The 20,052-nt window shown below is 36.0% G+C and overlaps 1 long non-coding RNA gene across 3 annotated transcripts in view; it reads right to left on the bottom strand.

Moving 5' to 3' along the window:
- Window positions 1-1,491: 1,491 nt before the first annotated feature.
- The window catches only part of LOC124524695 (uncharacterized), a 75,229-nt gene continuing 56,668 nt past the window's right edge, over window positions 1,492-20,052 (bottom strand). For 2 of the 3 annotated variants that reach the window (XR_006965298.1, XR_006965300.1), the window contains 3 exons: window positions 12,067-12,268; window positions 7,847-7,923; window positions 1,492-4,808 (listed from right to left, as the gene is read on the bottom strand). This is a non-coding gene — a long non-coding RNA (uncharacterized LOC124524695). The remainder of the gene's footprint in view (window positions 4,809-7,846; window positions 7,924-12,066; window positions 12,269-20,052) is intronic. The other variant, XR_006965299.1, reaches the window with a different exon arrangement.

Raw genomic sequence — 20,052 nt, 5'->3', positions numbered from 1 at the left:
CTCAAATTGATCTCCTTATTTTCATATCTGCTGTCCAACCTTAGTCCAGATCCTCATCACCTCTTGCTTGGATTATTGCAGCAACCTCCTAACCAATCTCCCTGCTTCCATGTTGCTTTCATACATAGTAGATTCTCTGCACCCAACAACCACAGTGATATTTTTAAAACACAGATCATTTCCTATCTTATTGCTTTTTATTGCTGGAATAATGGAATATTTTAACAGTATTCCAGTATGAATTGAATGGTACCTCTCCCCCCAAATATAAAGTCCTGATGCCCTGTGAATGTGACCTTATGTGGAAATCGGGTCTTGGGAGATGATCAGGTTAGCATGAGATCATCAGGGTGGGCCCCACTACAATACTACTGTGCTCTTATTAAAAAGGGGAAATGTGGACACAGAGACAGAGGCACAGGGAGATTGCCATGTGAAGACTGGAATTACGCCTCCACAAGCCAAAGAATGCAAAAGATCACCAGCACACCACCAGCAAGGACAGACACATGGAGCAGATTCTCCCTCCCAGCCCTCCGAGGTAACCAATCAGGCCAACATCTTGATTTCAAACTTCCAGGCTTCGGGACTGTGGGACAATTCCTGTTAAAGCAACCCAGTTTGTTGTACTTTGTTCTAGCAGTTTGAGGAGACTAATACACCTTGTACAGATGTGCCACAGTCTGTTTATCCATCACCTATTGAAGGACGTCTTGGTTGCTTCCAGGTTTAGGCAATTATGAATCAAGCCGCCATAAACATTCATGTGCGGGTTTCTGTGTGGAAATAGCTTCACAGCTCTTTCGAGTAAACACCAAGGGCTGCAACTGCTGGATCTTATGTTCCATTTTGGGAGAAACTGCCCAACCATCTTCCAGGGTGACTGCACCATCTAGCACTGCCACCAACAACAGATGACAGGTTGTGGTACTCCACGTCCTCACCAGCATTCGGTATTGTCAATCGTTTTGTGTTTTAGCCACTCTGACAGGTATGTGGTAGTATTTCACGACTGTTTTAATTTGCAATTCTCTAATGACATACAATGTCGAGCATCTTTTCCCTTATGCTTATTTGCCATCTGTATATCTTCTTTGGTTAGGAGTCTATTTATATCATCTCCCCATTTTTTTTTAATCGGGTTGCTTTTTTCTTATTGTCAAGTTCTAAGAATTCTTTGTATATTTTGGATACTTCTCCTTTATCAGATATATGTTTACAAATGTTTTCTCCCAGTGTGTGGCTTTTTGGGGTGCCTGGGTGGCTCAGTCGGTTGAGTGTCGGATTCTTGATTTCGGTTCAGGTCATGATATCATAGTTCGTGTTCAAGCCTGACGTCGGGCTCAGGGCTGACAGTGAGGAGTCTGCTCGGGATTCTCTCTCTCTCCCCACCTCTCTCTGCCCCTCCCCTACTCAGCACACTCTCTCTCAAAATAAATACTTAAAAAATATGTGGCTTTTCTTGTCATTTTTTAACAGTATCTTTTGCAGAATGTTATTAATTTTAATATCATCAATTTATTTTTTTCTTTCATGGATTGTGCTTTCAGTGTTGTACCTAAAAGTCACCACCAAACCTAAAGTCAACTGGATTTTCTTCTATGTCATTTTCCAGGAGTCTTATGGTTTTGGCACTTTACATCATGGTCCATGATCCATCTTAAGTGAACTTTTTGTGAAAGGGGTTTCTGTCATATTTCTGGTTTGCATGTCAATGTCCAGTTGTTCCTGCACCAGTTGTTGAAAAGAATTGAATTGTCTTTGCTTCTTTGTCAAAAATGAGTTGACCGTATTTGCGTGGGTCTATGTCTGTATTTTCTAGCCTGTTCTGTTGATCTCTTTGTCTACCCTTTCACCAATACCACAGTTTTGATTACTATAAGAATCTAATTTTAACACTTTAAACTTGTAGATGTTTTCAAATTTTTATTGTGTATCTAGGTATCAATTAGTTCTCATTCTTGAATGACAACTCTGAAAGCTGGGAACTCCTCTATTTTGTCCCCTCTCTGGTTCTAACACCTAGACGAGTACCTTGCCAATGCAGAAGCTCTTAAGTGATATTTGGGAAGGTAATGAATACGTGTTTTATGTTTTAACCTCCTGATAAGTACAGTTAAGATTTTTTTTCCATATGAGTATACATGTATATGTACATACACACACACATACACACACGAGAGAAATTCTGAAATTTGGGTTGCAATATTTTCGGTTTCTTAGGTCTGCATTCTAAGACACATTTGGTCAAATTCCACTAATTCCACTACTTAAACTGAAATAATTCCACTATTATTAAACACCTTTTGAACTCTTAGCTTCTCCCAAATTCTGTCCATTGTATTCTGATTCTTGAAAAAGAAACTATTGTAGAAAGTATGTACTTAATTGCACTAAAGTATTTATTATTTGGTGGCCAGAGATTTGACATTATTAAGTATGTGATCCCCAAAAGACATGTGTTATCCCTCATACTGATTAAGTCTGTTAACCCAAAAGAGGTCTGGTTAGCAGAACTCAGACTTTAAAAAAGGAGACTATCTCAGAGCAGGGTCCCATACTGGGTGCCTAATGGACTAGGCTGGTAACGCGAACCCATGAATTGTGTTGGTATAGAAAACAGAGAGCATGGTGGGCATCTCATGTGGGCAGCTCCTATAGAGTCTTAAGTATATGAGATCTCAAGCAGGATGTTTCAGAAGTCTTACAGTATTTTAAAAGATATCTGAAATCCAGATATGTATATAAAATCTCCTAGTATTTAAATATTGGTAACTAAAAGAACGTATTTGTTCAAAACTATGAGAATTCTAAACAAAAGCACCATATTATGAATGAAAGACAAATTTCACTGGGAGAAGATATAGACAATATAGAGATACAATAAAGAAGTCCCATCTACAATACATAAAGAACTCATATAAATCAGTAGTAAAGAATTAAAAAGTAAGACAAGGACTTTAGAGACATTTCACCAAGGAAGGTATTGATACAGCCAAAAAACAGAAGAAAATATGTTAAATATTATTACTCATCAGAGAAATGGAAATTAAAACAGCAATTACATATCACTATACAACCCCAAGAATGACTAAAGATTAACAAACCTAAAGCATAAAATGGTGGCAAGAGTCTGGAACTCTCTCACATTGCTGATGGGAGTTTAAATTGGAGAAACCTATTTGGGAAACTATTTGGCAATATTTGCTAAAGCTAAACTTATTCTATGACCCAGCAATCTTATTCCTAGGTAAACACCAAAGGGAAATGAGAACTTAGGTTCACCGAAGACACATACAAGAGTATTTACAGATGCTTTGTATCTAATAGCCAAAAAATATAACAATGCAATCTCTTCATCACCAAGAGAGCAGATAAATAAAATGAAACATATTCATTAAAAGGAATATTATACTGCAATATAAAAGGAAAGGTGGCTGTTGTGTAAAATAACACTGATTAATATTACAGGCATAAAAAATGAGCAAATGAATTGAGAGCTGAGTGACTAGAAATTGCATGATTCCATTTATATAAAATTCAAGAACAGGGAGAACCAATCTCTGATGGAAGTCAGATAGTGGCTATTTCTTGGTGGGGTGCACTGACTGCGAATGGATACAAGAGACCCTTCTTGAGAGTCTTGCCAACGCTGTTTTGATCTGGGTAGTGGTCATGTGTGTGCGAGAATGTGCATGTAAAAATTCTTTGAGTTGTATACTGAAGATTCAATGAGATACTAGTACACATCCACCCAAATGGCTAAGATTAAAGAGACTCACAGTACTAAGAACTGGCAAGGATAAGGAATAAGTGTAACTTTAACATATTATATACTTAATACAACTCTAGAAATACTGTTGGCAACATCTAGAGTTGAGTGTTCGTATAACCTGTGATCTAGCAATTCCATGGCACATATACATGTGTTATCACATCAAAATACACATTCAAGGATGTCCACTGAAGAATTATTCATACTAGTCCCCAGATGGAAACAACCCACATCTTCATCAACAGTGGAATAGATAAAAACTGTTTGTACGTTCATACAGTGGAACAGAACATAGCAGTAAAAACAAGCAAACTGCTCCACAAAAGAATTGAATGTATCCCATGGAGATCTGGCTGAACAAAAGAAATCAGATGCAAAGAAGTATATAATGTATGATGCTATTTATATAAATTCAAAAACTGGCAAAAACTCGTCTATGATGTTGTAAGTCAGGTTAGTGGTTACCTTTGGGGATTAATAAGGGAAGGGGAACAAAGGTCGATCCTGGGGGGCAAATAATATTCATCATATGATTTGCTTATTCACTCAATGTATGTTACAATCAATTTTTAAAGTATATTTAAAAAATTAAATCCCTCATATTATAGATGAAGACAGTAAGGCCTAGGGAAGCTTAAAAATATTCAAGTGAAGCAAATTGGAAACACAGCTAGTCCCCTACCAGCTGGCTCTCTACTGGGTTTTTTGTTTGGTTGGTTTCTTGGGCTTTTCTTTCCTGCGACCAATCTAAGTTAGTTAGTTAATTTATTTATGCCAATCTTCTTCCACAAGCAAAGGAATGGAAGACCAGTACACTGGTCATCATTTGATACAAGTAAAGAAGGTGAACTTGAAGTCCCGTGCACTTTTCTCATCCGTGTCCAGAGTAACAATCCAAACCAGTGCTGTGGTCTCAGGGCCTCGGAAGTGATCCCAGGTTCTCTTTATTCACTTTCATCACCAATGGGCAGTGGATTCACATGAGGGTTATGAACAGAATATGGTTACCATCTCCCCAGGAAAGGGGCTGGACCTGATGTGAAAATGGAGGCAAATGATGAACCTGGATGTCTGGTGCTCTTCAGGGAAGCATTCATCATGCTCAGTCCCAGCCCAAGAAGCATGATGAGGTAGGTAAGGTCTTTCCTTCTTGCTGTGGGTACCACTCAACACAGGCTGCTTCAGCTGTAGCCAGACCTCACTAGCAGCATAGAAACCCAGGACCCAGGTGCTGTCACCGTGCTGACCCAGACCACCGCAGAGCCAGAAAGGGAAGCAGGTCTGCATTTTCTGATTTCATCATACATATACATAAAAGAGACTACAGATAGGTAATTCTGATTTTCACTAAAACAAATTATCATAGTAGCATGACTATGAAAAGTGATACAATTTTTAAAATAAATTCCTCAAACTTAACACTTTTTGAGAAAGTCTTCAGAAGCTACAAATTGTAATATTTTTCTTTTTCAGACATTTCTTCTACTGATTCTTTCATTCTAAATTGTCTTATTGATTTGCTAATTGCATCTCTTCTCTCATTTTTTTCACTTTTTCACTTTTACAGGTCTGTTCCATTTTACCCTAATATTTAGCTTAATAGAGGTTTAAAGTTTTGAAATAAGAAAAAGCAATGTTTTTCAACCAGTTAGTGTCTAACTCCGCTTATGTCTCCAAACAGAACTAGTCGTTCTTTGTGTTTACCTCTAATCAGCACCTGATCCAAACTCCAGCCACAACTCCGGGGAACTGGCCAAACCCTGGCCAGGCCAAGCTCACCGAAAGGCTCAAATGAGAAGTTTGAGGCTTACCACGTGCCTGACTCCTAACCGCCCCAATTACACGGACTTTCTTTTAACCAATCTCTCTTTTCCTAGGTCTTAACTGTTAGTGAAATTTTCTATGAAGGGTAACTGTTTCAAACTAGTTTCTTACAGGCATAATTTACCTGCACCTGCATAGGAAGTCACGGTAAAAGATAAAGAGCCTTAGCATTTTCACAATTGTAAATCTAAAAGTAAATACAAACTTTCATATGCCAAATTCTATCTGAGCTTAAAGCATACCAAAAAAGAAAGAGAGAAAGAGAAGTGGGGGAAGAAGGAGAGGATGTGGGGAGAGAAAGAGAGAGCATTTTTTTAGCAGCATCTTTAAAATCCTTAGGAGAGTGACGTTCCCCCCTAAAATGAACCCAACAGGGTTAAAAAGTGGATTGAAGAGGATTAAAGGGTCCTGCAGTCCCTAAGGCAGAAAATGTACTGTTTTTAGTACTGCCTCATAGCAGATCAAATAACAAAGACAGGGATGATTTTTTAATCAAAGTCAAGAAAACAAATTAGGGTATGAGTCCCTCAGACTTAGATTTAATAACTAATTTTGCAAAACGACACCAGTAAGTCAGAGAGCTACATTTATACTGTGAAACATGAGAATACAGGGTAAATGATAAGAAATCAAACAGACCTCATAGATTTATTTAAAATTTCCAAGATTTGCCTTCAAATGAAAAAAAGTTTCAGTTTAATTAATCAAAACTACAGCATAGAGAAACCTCTGAGGCTGACTGCTGTTGTCCTGAGTCATCAGAAGAAAGCTATCACATTCCCATTAAAATTCATAAATTCATAACCAAAGAAGACCTAACCATAGCCTCCCACTGTAAGGTACCCAGTCCCATTCCACCCTCTTCCTCCTCATGGAAAAGCCCCAGAAGCACAGGAGGTAGAGAACAACTTCAGATGACAGAATCAAAAAGAAAGGGAGCCCACAGTCCCTGCTGTTCACACAGCATTTTGGAGTTCTCATTTCCCTATTTCCAAAGCTTTGGTCCAGTTTGATAAAACTGGAGAGAGAAGAGAGTCTTGCCTGCCAGCAAATGGCAAGAAAGGGGGTCATCATCACACCTGTTGGCATTCAGAATCCCAGTAGAGTCTGGAAGGATGGGAGAGTAATTCATTGTAGCTGTGACCCTCTTCTGCTTTTCCTGGAGTTTTGCCATGTCACATTCAAGGGCGGTAACCATTCGTTTACGCATAAGGTGCGTTTTCTAAACTTTACTGTTTCTGATTTCCAGGTGCCACAGTTTCAAAATACAACCTGATTGTATATACCCTTGAAATTTAAAGTGAATCTCAGTATACTTGATATACTATAAAATCTGTTAGCACTTTGGAGATGATACAAGACAAAAAGGTTTTTAACACTGGCAGATAGAACATTTCCTTTTTTTCTTTCTTTCAATCTCACTCTACATATTGGAAAAAAAACCCACTCTCAGCACACATTGAGGGAAGGATGGAAAGAGGAAATGTTTATGAATTGCCATCCACTTGCAAGGTTTTTTACATTTGTCATATCATTTCGCCTTTACAACAATGGCTTTATTGTAGGTAATATGGCTACTTTTTCAGAGAGAAGGACAGTGAGGCACAGAGAATTTAAAGAGAATATCTAAGGTCACAGAACAAAGTGGTAGAGCTAGGATTCATGCACATATTACTTAAGGCCTAGACTCTTTACACCACATTGCCTTTTATCCTGTATCACTCAGCCTCCTTGGACGATCAAAGGAGGATAAGCCACAGGGGCTCCAGCTTTCATCAAGTTGAAAATTCTCTGGAGGAAAAATAGGAAATACAGATGTTTTTGCTAAATTAGTAGCATGAGAACCAAGTGGAATTCCTGATTCTGGATTGGATGCTAGGTTTTAAAAAAAAGTCTATAAAAGATACTTCAGGATAGAGATATTTAAATTGGAATAATACCTGAAAATATTATTGGATCAAGTTAAAATATCATGGATGGTACCCAGGTTATACAGGAGAATGTTTTTAGAAGACACAAGCTGAATTATTTCAGGGTGAAATGTCAAAACGGCGGTGACTTATTTTCAAATGAAAATAATTTTCGTTATTTGAAAATTGAAATGAAAATGACTTATTTTCATAAGAAAAACGTGTGTGCGTGCATGAAGAGAGAGAGAGAGAGAGAGAGAGACAGAGAGAGAGAGAAAGTAATGGTGCACAATGGTAAAGACCACTGAATCTAGGGGAAGTAGATAAGGGTACTTACTGGGTTTTTTTCTGTTTTAGGGTGAAATAGGAGATTACGTAATATGGCTTGCAGTTGCAACAGCATTCACATAGTTTCTAAAAGGAAAAAAAAATTGCATGAGTTGTAATCGAAAACAGGTGATGAAGGAGGGCACTTGTTGTGATGAGCACCGGGTGTTGTATGTAAGTGTTGGATCACTGAATTGTACACCTGAAAGTAATATTATACCATATGCTATCTAACTGGAATTTAAATAAATTATTTTTAAAAATTACATTTCATCAAGAAAAAAAATTAAGAGACATGACCAGTAGAAAATCATACCAGTCTACCCTTGATAATTTCTCTTTGTGAACTTTAAGGATAAGAAAGTATAGAAGGAATAATAAATCATAGATTTTTGCAGAGGACTGAAGTTTTTGGAATGAGGGTAATTGATAATCTTAATACAAGAGAATATTTGATTATAGCTCCATAATTTGCAGGGCTCAGTACAAAATGAAAAGGAGGGAACTCTTATTCAAATGTTATTAGTATCCTGGCATTATTAATACCAGAACATTAAACCAAGTGTGGGTCCCTTCATAGTGGGACACCCTGTGCAACCACCCAGGTCTCATGTCCACGAAGCCCATCCTTATTACAAGTAAAAAAAAATGGTAAATATGTCACAGCTTTCTCCCTGTAATTATAAAAAATCAATAGTCACTCAACCAGAATAGAGATTGTATTGAACCACTGTAGCCTGTGTCAAGAACTATAGTTGAAATAAATGAGCTCTACAATGCATTCCTTCCACATACAAGTTCCATAATTTATTAACATTATTTTGCATTAATAGTATTTATTAAATTTTGTATTCAAAATATAAATTCGTATGTTAATCTTTCATATCACATGACCTGGGGCTATTATATGAAGGCTATATGAAAACATTTGTCATAAGCCACATAAATTATACTATGTGAGCTGTAAACTGGATCTTCTCAAATGTGTCCATGAGAAAGTAATCCAGCAATTTAATAATAATATATGAGAAGACATAGGTTTTTACTACGTTTCTTTTCACATTTTCAGTTATTTGCACATGAATTGGTTTGTAATGTTTGCATTTGTGCTGTCAAATTGTGCTGAACTGGTTATTTGCCTGTGACTTTTGTGCAGTTCTTAGAAAGAATCGGGACTACCAGCCTCTGTCTTAGAAAACTCATGCCAGAGGTAAACAAGTCAAACTAAGGAACACTGGCTACTAAGTTTATCTTATTACCATTTCACAGTTATGTTATGTCACAGACTTCCAATGAATGGGGTTTCTGTTGTTGAAATGCTTACCCCATAAAATGTTCTTTCATTAGGATAATTTTTCATTTTCCTGTACCTGTTAGACTATTTCTTTAGTTATCATTAATCATGCTTTATGCAAATCAACTGCACAGGCAAACTGCCAACACAAAAGGTCTTAATGAAAATTTTAATCTTTATTTTTTCATAAAATACTTTCATTATGAATTAGACCATATTGGTTATAAGGCATAATATCTAATTAACTTCCAGATATAAATATAGTTCCATTACTCAAAAAAAAAAAATAGCTGCATTTCCTGACTTCTTATAATATCAAACATTTCATGTTAACCCTTGAGCTTTTAAGACATTGTACCAAATCTTCTTGAAGTTTTCTGGATTTCCATATTAGAGGAAATGCAGAATATAAGACAATACAGTTATCAGAGAAGATGGGCATATATCTGGTGATATTTCAAGTAAGGGAAAAATCCCTGCAATGTGTATGTATATTTGGATTTACTAATAAAGGAGATGCTTTCATATAATACTACTTTAGTTTTATTTTAAGCAATAATCACATGTTTCTTAGTTCTCTTTTAAAAATACCTGTTTTTCAAAACAAAACAAAGAATATCAAGCTAATGGATACAGAGAAGAGACTGGTTGTTGCTTGAGGTGGGGGATGGGGGATGAGAAACATGGAAGAAGGGGGGGTCAAAAGATACAAATTTCCAGTTACAAAATGAGTAAGTCATGGGGATGTAATGTGCAGCACAGGGACTACAGCTAAGAATACCATATTGCATATTTGAAAGTAGTAAGGAGAGAGGATCTTCAAAGTTTTAATCACAAGAAAAATAATTTTGTAACTCTATATGGTGATGGATGTTAACTGGACTTACTGTGATCACTTTGCAATATGGACAAATATAAAATCATTAGGTTATACATCTGAAACACAGAATATTATGTCAATTATACTTCAGTAAAAAAAGAAAAACCCACTATTTGTTTTATTTGTTTTGTGTTTTTTTCATTGCTTTTTAAAAAAATTTTTTTAATGTTTATTTATTTTTGAGAGAGAGTGAGTGAGAGAGTGAGCAGGGAAGGGGCAGAGAGAGGGAGATGCACAATCCAAAGCAGTCTCCAGGCTCTGAGCTGTCAGCACAGAGCCCAACACGGGGTTCAAACAGATCATGACCTGAGCTGAAGTCAGACGCTTAACCGATGGAGCCACCCAGGCACCCGAAAAACACACTATTTGTAAGCAAAATACCTCTGGAATATTGTATGATTCCTCCACAATGGAAATAGTGACCTATTGACCAATACTTTTTAAAAGGTGCTTTTACATAAGTTGATCTGTGGAGTGGATACCATGCCCATTAAATGAAAGAGTTCCCACTTGTTTTCTTGCCATTTGACACAACTTATTTAAGTTGCAAAAAAAAAAAGGAAAAAAAAAGAGATTATCAAAAATGTTTTTAGTAGAAAAACTAAGAAGGCTGACAACCCAATCAAATATCAAGTCACATTTCAAAACAGTTGTAATCAAAACAGTATGCTCCTAGAACAAAAATAAGTTTCATGAAGATAAAAAGAATATAGTGAAAATGTCTGAAAGAAACTTTAACTTTTTTATTCGACATAGGTAACATCTGGAAATAACAGAGACAAGAAAATTAATAAATGAGAATAATTAATTAGAATTTGTGGAAAACTTAACTTAGGTACATAGCTCACATACAGTTTATCAGTCTAATTCCTGATGGATTGTTGAATTAAGTAAAAACAAATCCTAGAAAATTTAATTAAGTACAGATCACTACAAGGATGATCCATCTGTAATACATACAATTTATTCAAATCAAGACCCCAACAGATAAGTGAACAAAGATAATAAATAATTTACATTAAAGGAATTTGAACCCGCCTAGAAGCTATAAACTTCAATAAACTTCAATATCTGCCTATAAACTTTAATTTTGATACAGAAGAAATGCAATTAAATGAAGAGGTAACATTTTATTTTCTTTATGTTGAAAAAAAAACTAATGCTAATATCAAAACAGGATATTTGACTTTGGGGTCAAACTGGCTTACTCTGATGAAACTGTCTGTACATATTCTTTATGAGAGGCAAACTATGATCTTTAAGAACAATTGTAGATTTATTGCTACTAGTGATCTGAATTCCCATATTTCCAAGAAATTCATGTGAGAAAATAACTTAACTTTGCAAATCTATACATTACAAAACAGTTTATAACAGCAACATAACAATAAATAATTAGAATATATGTACGTTTCAATGATGAAAGAATGCTAAAATTACTAATTTTACATCAGCTGCAGCCTTAACCATCTCCTTTAAACCTTTATAGGAAAATTGGCAACATGATTATAATGGTCATGTAGAAGGATAAATGTAGGAGAATCTCTAGAAAGTATTACCAGACCTATTAAAATTGACTGTAAACGTTTGAGTATAATCTTGGTTAGAAATCATAGGTGCAATCTAAAAGAAACAAAAACCCTCAAACAAACAAAAAGCAGAATCAGACCTGTAAATACAGAGAGCAAATGAATGGTTGCTGGGAAGGGGTGCGAGGTGGGCAAAATGGGTGAAAGAGAGTGGGAGATAGAGGCTTCCATTTATGGAATGAGTAAGTCACGGGAATAAAAGGCACAGCCTAAGGAATACAGTCAATGATACTGTAATAGTGTTGCATGGTGACAGCAGCTACACTTTGGATGAGCACAGCTTAATTTATAAACTCATCAAATCACTATGTTATACAGCTGAAACTAATATAACATTGTATGTCAACTACATTCAAATAAAAAAAATTTTTTAAAGAGAGCAGCAGGGATACCCTCACTGCTTAGACTTTGAGTGATGTAGTTTAACAATATGTATCAAAGCTTCTAAAAACAAGTGTATTACTTACCATAAAGCAGTATTTTTTTTTAAAGATCCTAAATATATAATGGCTCAAGACCAGTATCTTTCACTCAACCAACCCCTGAGATGAATGTTCCTGGTTCAGTTAAAGGGTAGCTCGCTCCACATGGTGGCTAAGGAGCACAAATTTGTTCTGTCCTTCATACCTCTTCCTCTGCTGCCTCCTGGAACCCCAGAGGAAAGAGGACCTGGAGGAAGGAGATCTGATTGTCAATTATCTTAGTCCAGAGATGGCACAAAAGAATCATACTCTTCTATGCCACTGACTAGGACTCAGTCACGTGGCCACACCCAACTGCAGGTGGAACTGGGAAATGACGTACCTGGTTCCTCGGAAGCAGAGAGAAATTTGGGATATGGCTAGAAATCTCTGCCACAACATATACATCATATGAGTCAGAAAATTTATCTTTGAGAATTAATCTTAAAGAAATAATGATACACATTTATAAGAATGTATGAATAAGTATATTCACTAACATTAGTGCTCATTTTACTAGTGAAAATAATCTCCAATGATAATAATTTATAGGACATCAAAACAATGATGTACTATATAGATAGAATATATATAATAATGATCCTAGTATAAAATAAAATGAAAAGTGCAACATAATATTAACTGGAGAAATGAAAAAAATCAAGGATAGAACTACAGGGTATGGTTCAAGATTTGTTATAATCAAAAGTATAAATAAATGTGGATGTAGTTATAGGCATATAGATTCATATATACATACAGACATAATCGCATGAGAAAAATAAGGATATGCCCCCAAATTGGTTATTTTTTTTCTGGTAGAATCAGACAATCAATTTTTCCTTTTGTAAAAAAAAAGTTTGTGTTTTCTACAATGACTAATCATTCCTTAAATAATTAAAAGAAAAAAACAAAAAAATAGTAAGTTTTGTAAATGTTAAAATTTTGAACAGACTTATTACATACTAAGACTAAGCACAGATACAGTTGTAAATAGATGAGGATTAGAAATATGCATTTTTAACTATTCACATACATACACAAAGATACAAAGGCATTTGTATAAATATATACAAATTTTTCTTTTTTTTATTATAAGTTTCCCATATTTAAAATGTTACATTATTTGTTACCATTTTTAATGGGTTGGGTCTTTTAATGAGAAGAAAAATGTCATGTAAAATCAAACTGTAGCGGCACCTGGGTGGCTCAGTTGGTTGAGCCTCCAAGTCTTGATTTCAGCTCAGGCCATGATCTCATGGTTCATGGGATCCAGCCCCGTGTAGGGCTCCACACTAACAGCACAGACCCTGCTTGGGATTCTCTCTTTCCATCTCCCTCTCCATTTCTCCTACTCCTCCCCTGAGCACGCACTTGCACGCACTCTCTCTCACTCAAAATAAATAAAATTTAAAAATAAAATAAAATAAAATAAAATCTAACTGTAATTTGCTCTAAAAGCCCTAAAAGTACAGAAGTATTCTGGAGGACAGAATTGGTCTTCCTCCTTTAAATTGGGAAAACACTTACATTGTCTGCCTCTCATTGTGATGCTTGAGAAAACCAGAGTTTGCTTAGATTGAGCCTGTGCAGCAGGTCAAATGACAGCCCCCCAAAGAGAAGCCTATATCTTAATTCCTGGAACCTCTGAACGTTCCCTTTTGCAGACAAAGCTTATTGGTAGGTATTTTAGGAATCTCGAGATGAGATCATCATCCTGGATTACACAGTGGGCCCTATCTCCAATGACAGTCTCCTTACAAGAGACAGAAGAACTGGAGAAAAGAAAGTCACAGGATGAAGAGACTGCCATGATACAGCCACACACAGAGACTGCCCCGAACCACCAGAAGCTAAGACACAAGGAAAGGAATATCCCCTGGGGCCTTGGAGGGAGCATGGCCTCGCTGACACCTTGATTCCAGACTTCTGGCCTCAAGAAGTGTGAGAGAATGAATGTGCTTTCCTTTGAGCCACACAGTTTATGGAAATTATTACAGCAGTCGAAATAAATCACTCTGTGTAATAAAGTAGCAAGAATAGAGAATCTCTTCATGATTGTGGGACAGCAAGTTTGAGGGTACCTGCATGGGGAGAAGAGGATTTGGGAAATAATCTCCAGAAAGAACATAATGTGGCACAAAGTGGCGAGCAGGACTGAGGTGCGTATGACCAAGAAGCTATCAAACTAACGAACTTAGTTTCACTTTGATGTTATTATCTATGCTGTGCTGTTCCCTAGCTTAACCTTTATCCTTCATCCCTCCTTCTTCAGTGAAAGTGTTTTCCTAAAAGAATGGTGCTTTGGAGAGTGAGCAAGCAGGGGTTTGCATTCCGAGTCATGGAGAAGCAGGGTCAAGGGAGAACAGTACAGGGAAGAGGCGAAACAAAGAAGGATTCCAGAAATCAGCTGTGGCATGCCAACAGTAATGAGTAGTGAGAAGGAAAACAAAAACCAGACAACCTACAGCGACCTGGAGGAGGCAGGGGACCTTTCACAGCACAGAGCATTGGATCCAGTGAGTGCATGTAGACAGTAAAGGAGAAATGACCACAGAGCTGCCAGGGGCTGGAGAAGTACACAATAGCCACACACAGACAAACAGGGGTTTGGATTACAGAAGGAGAGGTCAATGTCAATTTCAAGCAGGGTTAAAATCCAAGTTTCTTTCAAAACCAGCCACCTGAGGGTTGCCTGGGTGGCTTAGTCAGGTGTCCGACTCGATTTCAGCTCAGATCAGGATCTTAAGGTTCATGAGATCAAGTCCCACTGTCAGGGCAGAACCTGCTAGGAATTCTCTCTCTCCCTCTTTCTCTGCTGTTTCCCCCACTCACACTTTCGCTCTCAAAAGAAATAAACTTCAAGAAAAAAAGCCACTTGAGACCATAGCCTTTTCTCTCTCTTCCTTCTCCATCTCTTCCATGTTATGATATGGATTTTTCTTACTCTGGTATATAGTAGGAATAATCAAGTTAAATCCAACACCAGAGGCATGCTACCCCACTGCAGGACTGATCCTGTGACAAAACAATCAAAGCACAGAGAGCTTGTGAAGACTCCACATGAGGAGGAGTGATGAATTAAAGTAGTTGTCTTTCTTTGAAACAGTGAGGAGGGGAGGAAAGTTGAAAAAGGAGAGATGCAAGCAGATGAGAACAGTAAAGTAACAGAAGCTTCTGGAAATGGGTGGAAGGGTGATTCAGGAGTAAAAGAGTAAATAGAAGTGTGGTTAAAATCAAACAAGGAGGTCAGGAAAAGTTGGAAGAGATGGAGAAAAGAGCTCAGCAGAAAAAGAAGTAGAAGCAAAGAAGCAGAAAGAGAGCTTTGAATACAGAACACCGTATCATCATAATAAGGTAGTTTGTATTAAACGTGAATATTTTTAGAGCCTATATAAAATCATTTCAACTTTCTGGCTTTTAATGAGAAGTGTAGTCAATTTAAATTTTAATTTAAATAACACTTCCCAAAGACCATAAAATTTCGGACTCCATCAGGATTTATTACCCTCTAGGAAAAGTTAGGTACTTTAGAAATGCATTAATTCCCTTACGACATTTGGCTTTTGCCACAGAACCAGTTTCTGGCTAAATGACTCTGTGACCTAAAAGAGCTCATTTATTTCTCAGAGTGAATATTCACTTTTACGGAGCATCTTTCATATTAGGGGGCTCCAGTTCGGGTTTGTGGAGAAACACTAACGAAGAAACAGGACTTGACTGCTCCTATTTTGAGTAAATTATTAGCCCCTTCTAGTGTCAGCACTAATTTTATTATTTATGTGAATTAATATAAACTCTGAAAAACAAACCATTCCATGTTATGAAGTTTGAAAAATGTGACTTTGGAAAACTTATAGTCATCCATTTTAGTTTTATACGAAAGAAGTTCTTTTCAGAATGATGAGATGTGGAGGTGATAAATATGTAATAATGTTTTCATACACTTGCCAATTTAATGTGTTTGCATAAATATTTAATACATCAATCTTTTCAAGAAGAACATGTTCTGCATTTCAATGTGTCTTTTCTTTTTCATTAGATTGACCTATTTCTAAAGTCCCCAGAGAAAATTTTTTCATTTGGTGGACATTTCCAAGACAATGATCAAATCTCCTTTTTTTGTGAGCGTATAAGAAAATGTGAATTTTGTTTGGACTTTATGCAAAATCATCATTATATATATGTATATGTGATTTATAAGAGTAAAATCCACTTCAGTGGATTTGTATTATAAAAAGTATGGAGGACATAATTTGAGACAAATATTTAAATGAAGCAAATGTGTTGAAATGATTTTAATTTAATTAAAATAAATTTATAAATAATTTATTTAATTCTTTTAGTTATTTTAATTTGAGTCCAAAGTAGGAAAGTTTCTGGTAAATGATGACCCCACAACTTTGTCCAAGTTTGAGATATGTGTGTATAACACATGAACTTTTTTCAAGAAATTCACTAAGCCTCCATTCAAATTATTATCTTTTTAAGGTCTGCCCAGCTAAACACAACTCCTCATTAAACCAATCTCTCTAAATATCATTCAAATTTGGTTATTTTTCCAGTGTGCCTTCTCCAATCATATATATACCTGATTACTGCATAGATAGTTCCTCTCAACTACACCTTGCATTGTTAGTTTATTTCTTTACATGTGGTCTTTGAGGTTATATTTCATATACAGGTGCTTGCTGCTGTATAAGACTATTTTATCTCACGATGTTGCTATTCTTGTTTCTTTTCTCTCCATACATTTCTACTGGGGTATATCATTTTAAAACGATGCTAAAAAGGGTTGTACAACTACACATCAGATATCAACTACTGAGCATCTGCCCAGGTCTTCTGAAGCTGAAGAGGCAGCCCTCTCTCACCTTTCAAGTTTCCTGCAAGTCCTGAAGGTCAGCAAGACACAGCTTACCCTCCCAGGACTGGGTAGGTAGGTAGGTAGGTAGGCGCTACCTTCCCCCTGGGAAAGTCATTTACTGGGCTAAAAGGCCGAGCCCCTCTCCTCTGAGTGGCAGAGTGTCCTTGCTGTCTCCTTCAACAAAGAAACAATTGAGAGGTGGAGAGTTGACAAGCATTCAGGCTGCCCTTTTCCTCAGAATTCCCTAGTAAAAGCGTTAGCTCAGTAGTTGTAAAATTTGAAGAGATGAACAGGGGAGGAGAGAAGGGAGCAAATGAACAAGAATATCTACACTGGAACGTAGAACATAGCTTCTCAGGGAACAAAGATTTTGTCTAGTTTCATATTCCTCTGTGGTTAGAAATGAGCCTTGTACATGCTAAATGCTTAATAGTTAGTTGTAAAATAAATGAATCAAAGGAAGACAATAATTTTTCAAGGGAAAAAAATGGTTTTGTTATATGCCATTTATAAAATCAAATAATAGACTGAATATCTAATGGATAAAGTAGATCGAGATTCAAATAACTCCAGGGTGGGCTTGGTAAAACTCTAGGGGTTTGGTCTTCTCTGGGAATATGCTACCAAGTAACAACAATCCCTTTTTTTTGTATTCGAGAAGCTTTTTTTTCCCTATCATTCTATTCAACAAACACTTCAATCAGAAGAAAACACACAATTAAAATAATTGAAGTTTAGGGAATGTCTATTTCTGACAGACTGTTAAGAAATATGCGTAAGACACCTTTGAATCATTGAGGCTGGAAGGAGAGCAGTCCTTAAAAAATAATAGACTTTTAAGTGAGTGCGCAACCTAAACTATGTGTTATGAATGTGGTCTTGTGTAAATCACTTGGACTTCTTTCAAAGGAAGATTCTGTAATTTAAATTAAGTCATGTATTTTTTGAATAAACATAGTAGTTCTGTTTCCGGAACTTAGTGAGTACTGTATCACAGGGAGAGGTAAGACATACCAAAACCATGTAAGCAACCGGTTACCATGAATTGTATGTATATTTATGGAAAGAGGAAGAAGTAAATTACTTTTAATTTTACTTTTGTATTTTATATTACTTCTTTTTTTTTTTTTAATGAATTCATGCTTTTATTTATTTATTTTTTTTTTTGGGTAAACATACCTGGTTATAGTTTTTATTTTATTTTATTTTTTTTTTGGAGAATCTGCTTTTATTTATTTTTTTTTATATATGTGAAATTTATTGACAAATTGGTTTCCATACAACACCCAGTGCTCATCCCAAAAGGTGCCCTCCTCAACACCCATCACCCACCCTCCCCTCCCTCCCACCCCCCTCAACCCTCAGTTTGTTCTCAGTTTTTAACAGTCTCTTATGTTTTGGCTCTCTCCCACTCTAACCTCTTTTTTTTTTTTTTTCCCTTCCCCTCAAAGAATTGGGAGACACGGAATCCCAAGCATGGCCTTCTACACAAGGACAACTTATTAGAAAATTCTTAATTATTTAGTTGAAAGGCTGGTAACTTTCCCACAGATTACTTGTAAATCACACAAAAATGCTAAGATATGAAAAGTAGGAATTGATAAATGGCATTCATTAAATATGATAGAAATTGCTAGTGACCCAAATAGCCATTAATGTATAATTCAGCAATTAAGGTAATTCAACCCAATAGAAAACAACTGTTGTCATCAAATATAATTAAAATATTCCATTACTTATAACAGAAGTCCATAAACTTTTCCTATAAATGATTAGATACTTAATATTTTACGCTTTTTGGGTCTTACAGCTTCCGTTGTAACTACTCAACTTTGCTCTTAAAGGATGGAAACAACCACAGCCATGCATAAAAGAATGAGTGTAGCCATGTCCCAATAAAACTTTTTTTACAAAGGCAATCAACAGTCCAGATTTGGACCATAGATCACTGTTTGACAAATCCCATAATATGGCACAGAAGACTCTTCAGAATATAGCAAAAACGTATAGGATTCCACATTTGAAACATAGGGGGCCACTCCCAAATTTACTACTTGTTCATATTCTCTCTCCCCCTTCCTTTCCTCTCCCCATTTTTTTACTCTTCCTTCCTCTGACCTGCTGTATCACAGTTCATCAAGGGCAGGGGTGAAGGTGTACAAAGGGAGTAACCCGTGCCAGAGGAGAGGAGTATTTTTTGATGCTGTTTAAATTGCCAATTCATGGTAATAATAAAAGCAGGCTTTTTGTTGGCTTTACTGTTGTACTGAAATCCCACATCATTTTTATTGCCCATGACTGCCCACTCAAGGCAGTCTGCTGCCACGATACCCAATGCTCTTCTGTATCTTAAATGGAAAATATAACTGTGTATGTTGGACTTTTTTCTGAATTAATAAATATTCTTTAACTGTTGTATAGAGGTTATAGGATGCATCATAACTTAATAAAGCCTACATTGATATATATTTAAACTATTCCAAATGTTCTCTGGTACAAATAATGCTTCACTGTATATATTTCAACACTCTTCTTTGCACACTTGTGGGAGTTTTATTTGAATAAATTACTAGAAAGTAAATTGATGACATATTTAAAATTTTAACATATATTGCCACATTGCACTTCAAAAATTCTGTGTCAGTTTAAACTTTATCCAAATATACATGAATCTTATGAATAAATCCATACTCTCCAATAGAAAATAAAATCAATATTTGTAACTTTTGCCAATTTTTAACTCAAATGTGATATCTCATTTTATTTCAAATTGCATTTCTTTTCATAAATTATCAACCATTTTTAAATGTTTTCCTCTGAAGATACTCTTCAATATATAATACTGTATAATTTGGGTTTAGTTAAAGGGAATGTCCATAAAGGCAATCTTACAAACAAATAAAGTTTAATATATTTAAGTGGAGTACGTTAAAATTGTACAACTTGTTAAGCTGGATCAGTCTTGTTAAGATTATTTAGCCTCATTAGTTAAATGTGTTTGGACATTTTTGTCTTGTTATATTTAAAAACTCTCATAGGCTCCTCAATAAGCTTTTTGTATTTTTGTCAATAAGAAATAATTATTTGAAGGAGGACCCAAAATAGCAGAACAGCATGGAAGTTTT

This window comes from Lynx rufus, unplaced genomic scaffold, assembly GCF_022079265.1.
Source record: "Lynx rufus isolate CCGP_SWC_20201006 ecotype Redwood Valley unplaced genomic scaffold, mLynRuf1.p SCAF_4, whole genome shotgun sequence".
In the NCBI taxonomy this organism is placed as follows: Eukaryota; Metazoa; Chordata; class Mammalia; order Carnivora; family Felidae; genus Lynx; species Lynx rufus.
This window is presented reverse-complemented; position numbering and strand designations above follow the sequence as displayed.